This window comes from Octodon degus, unplaced genomic scaffold, assembly GCF_000260255.1.
Source record: "Octodon degus isolate 3935 unplaced genomic scaffold, OctDeg1.0 scaffold00005, whole genome shotgun sequence".
NCBI lineage: Eukaryota > Metazoa > Chordata > Mammalia > Rodentia > Octodontidae > Octodon > Octodon degus.
The window spans coordinates 22,177,890-22,181,898 of record NW_004524581.1 but is presented as its reverse complement, the minus strand read 5'-3'; positions in this window follow the sequence as shown (position 1 = coordinate 22,181,898).

Sequence of the window (4,009 nt, the reverse complement as noted above, 5' to 3'; positions counted from 1 at the left end):
TGGCTGGCATGTGCTGGGGGATTGAACCGCGGTCCCTGTGCTTTGCTAAGCTTGTTCTAAGTAGGTGCTTTAGATCACTGAGCCATCTCACCAGCCCCTGAACCTCAATTCTTGATTTTTTTTTTTTTTGGTACTGAGAATCAAACTCAGGACCTTGTGCTTGCCAGGCAGGCGCTTATGCCACTGAGCTATTTCCTTGGGCTGAACCCTAATTCTTGAAAAAAACCAGACTGCTGTTACAGGATGATAGCGATCTGAGATGCATGTGAGGAGAGAAGTGCAGAGTCACTTTAAAGAGACAGTTGGCCTGCCTGCCAGCCAGCTTCTGCAGAGCAGCTGGCCCATGAGGCCTGGCCAGGTTGACAGAGCCCGCCTACATGTTGTTCCAGGCCAGTGGGCACAGCGTGGCGATGGCAGAGCCCCGGTCTCCACCCCATGGCACTGTGTCTTACTGGCTCCCCAGCCTGCGGCATAGTGTCCTCTTCCAGGTGAGGGAAGACTCCTTCCCTCCACAGCTGCCCTCTCCTAGAGGCCTCCAAAATTGTGACGTGTCATCCATGCCCGCACAATAGCTGCTGGAGCCTGGACAACACTGGTCCTCTGTGGCCCTGACTCCTTAGGGTGGGGGTGACAAGGCATGTATGGACCTGTTAGGGAAATCAAAGGTGTCTGCAGGAGAACCTGTGTGCAGGTGAGACCGCCCCCCCAGCCACACAGCACCCAGTCACTAGGATGAGCCTAAGCACCTGGGGTCCCCCAGGAGGCTACTTGCTACTTTTCCCCACCCCCAGCCCTGGCAGTTTCTTGAACCAACCCCAATCCAGCCATTTCCAGTCGGCATGCAGGGTGGGGGAGGGGAGGGTGACGTCACCCTGCCCAGCATCTGGCAGGTGGGGACCGTACCATGTCTCAGATCTCCCCTGCTGGCCATGTGTCCAGGTCACCTTGAGCCGGGCCGCTTGTGTGTGAAGCACTGGGATGGTAACGTCCACTCTGCTGTGCAAGATTGGGAAATGCACTGAGATCATGGATAATAACTCCGCTCCTCACTGATTTTGTGCTCTATCTCATGCTTAGCCTCATCTGCGCCCCCAGTGACCATACAAGGCTCTGGTTGCAGTTGACAGCTGCTATACTGCAGAGGATGCTGGCTGAGGGGACGAAGGAGTCGGTGCTGTGAATAGTTCAGCAGCTAGTAGATTCTCTCTCTCTCTCTCTCTCTCTCTCTCTCTCTCTCTCTCTCTCTCACACACACACACACACACACACACACACACAGAGGCATGGAGAGGGCAGAAAGATAAAAAGGCCTGAGCACAGGCCTGGTGTGCTGTCCTCCCAAGTCACCACTTCCCATGTCTCCAGAGATCCTGTGTCTCCCAGGATGTCGACCTCTGGGAGCAGTCTGCCCTGAGAAACTAGCCTCCTGTCCTATGTCAGGGACAGTGTTGTTAGGATTTTGCAAGGGAAACAGTTTAATACGGGAAACATAATTTATAGTATTGTTTTCAAACACAAGAGTGCTGGAAATCTGTCCACACATTAAAGGCCCAAAGAATCCAGCTGAGAGCCCGAATCCCATGGCAATGTCCTGCATGAGTCCAGCTGAAGGCCTAGTGCCCATGGAAATGCCCCCACAGGTCCAGCTGGAGGCCTAGAGCCCAGGACAGTGTCATGCAAGTCTGTTTCATGGATCTGCACAGGGAAGGCCCAAAGGTCAGTGGTGGAAGCTAGAAAGTCTGCACCAGCAGGATGAAGGATTTGTGCCAGCAGGCTGAGGGATCTGCGCTGGAGCCAGAAAGCAATGCTGAGAGTAAGGACCAGAGTGCCCAACCCCCTACCAAAGATAAAACAACCATCCTCGGTGACAATGAGGTTCTCAGCTCCTCCAACAATGAGGATAGCCAAGTTTATACCAGGAAAACCAACATGACGAGTTTCTCCAGGAGAACCAACAGCACCATCTTTCTTTCCAGTTCTGCTTTTTATGTTGGCAGCAATCCTTAGGTGGGCCTTCTGCTCCCAGCAGTGGGTATTACTAGCTGACCACCAGTTGTCAGTCTACCACAGGGGAGGTGGGCTGAGTGGGTGTTGGGCCCCCCAGTGAACAGCTCAGCAGCAGTCAGGACCTGCATGTGGAGAAGGCACAGTTGGACAGGACAGGTGGCAGCCAAAACATTAACTAGGTCAGCACTTTGTGACCCTTGCACAACTATTACTGCTCTGGGATAAAGCCACTTGGGTTCACGTTTTCCCTTGCTCAGAAAGGGTCTGGGGCTGTAGCCACTGCCCAGGACACAAATGGACACCTGACAGCAAGGTGGCAGGAGGGCACACGGGGTGGGTGGCAATGGCTGACAAGCAGGCAGGACACGGTCACCTCCCTATATCCTTGGAAAAGGAGACAGTAACATGTGTATTAATAGAGCAGATGACAAAAGAGGCCAGAGTACAATTCAGGATGGCTTAGGTCATCATTTCTGTCCCTCTTGCCACCCCATGCCCCAGTGATCCTGGTCTTGTCTGTGGCTCCAGCCATTGGCTTGATAGTGCTTGACCCAGGCCCCTCCCACACATCCCTCCACCTGGGGACATAGATTCTGGGTGCTGTGGTAGGCCTAAACCAGGCCTTCCCATCTCTCCTGGTAGGTGCCCTCTTCCCTCCCTTGGCCCCCACATCCTGCCCTCACCCACACAGAGCTCACCCCACCTCCCACCCAGGCTGGCCTCCAGCCCCCCCTTTTCCAGAGTGTTCCTATGCAACCCCCAAAGTTGCTTTTTTGTGGGTCTTACACATAAGTAATGGATAACATTAAAAATAACTGAAAACAAGCTTTTTTTTTTTTTTTTTTTTTGGTGGAAACACGGATTGAACTCAGGCCTGTGTGCTTGCCAGGCAAGCACTTATTCTACTGAGCCATCTCCCTGGCCCCCATTAAGCCATTTTCAAATTGATCAAAGAATGTACCATAAGGGGGCCGGGGAGATGGCTCAGTAGAATAAGCGCTTGCCTGGCAAGAGCAAGGGTCTGAGTTCTATCCCCAGTTACGCCAAAATAAAAAAGAAAAGAAAAGGAAAAAAAAAAAAATACCATAAGAAGAATTGGGCTAAGGAGATAGGATGGTAGTCTAAGCACCTGCCTGGCAAGCGCAAGGACCTGGGTTCGATCTCCAGCACCACATGCCATGTACCAAATAAATAAAGATTATTTATTTATTTTGCGGAACCAGGGATTGAACTCAGGTGCTCGGGCTTGCCAGGGAAGCACTTATTCCACTGAGCCATCTCCTTGGCCCCAAATAAAGATTTTTAAATTTAAAAAAAAGTGCTTGCTTGCTTGCTTTTTTCCTTCCTTTCTTCCTTCCTTCCTTTCTTTCTTCTTTCTTTTTGTCCTGGGGATTGAACACAGGGCCTTCAGACCAATCTAAAATGCCAGCCTTTATTTTAAGACAGGATCTTAATTGCCAGGCTGGACTTGAACTTGCAATTCTCCTGCCTTAGCTTCCTTGAGTGCTGAGATTATAGGTGTGTGCCTCCATGTCTGGCTGAGAAAATTTATTTAATTATTTTGCCAACTCGGCCTGCCCTGGGGGCAGGGCTGGCACAGCATGTGGTGCTGGGGTTCAAATCCTGGTCCCTTATGCTTGCCTAAGCTGACACTTTAGACTGCTGAGCTATCTCTCTGGCCCTCGCTAAGAAAATTTAAATTAAACCAAATTAACTCAATGAGAGGTAGAATACCATTTAAAATTTTTGAATTTTAGGGCTAGAGATGTAGCTTAGCAGCATAGCATGTGCCTGGCAAGCATGAGGTTGTGAGTTCAATTCTGGGTATCAAAAAAAAAAGGGGGGGGGGCTGGAAAGATGGCTCGGTGGCCTGGGCACCTGTCTGGCAAGCACAGGGACCCTGGTTCAATCCCTGATACATATGCAGTGCCATAGCAAAACCCTGTACCAGGGCTGGTGAGATGGCTCAGTGGTCTAAAGCACCTACTTAGAATAAGCTTAA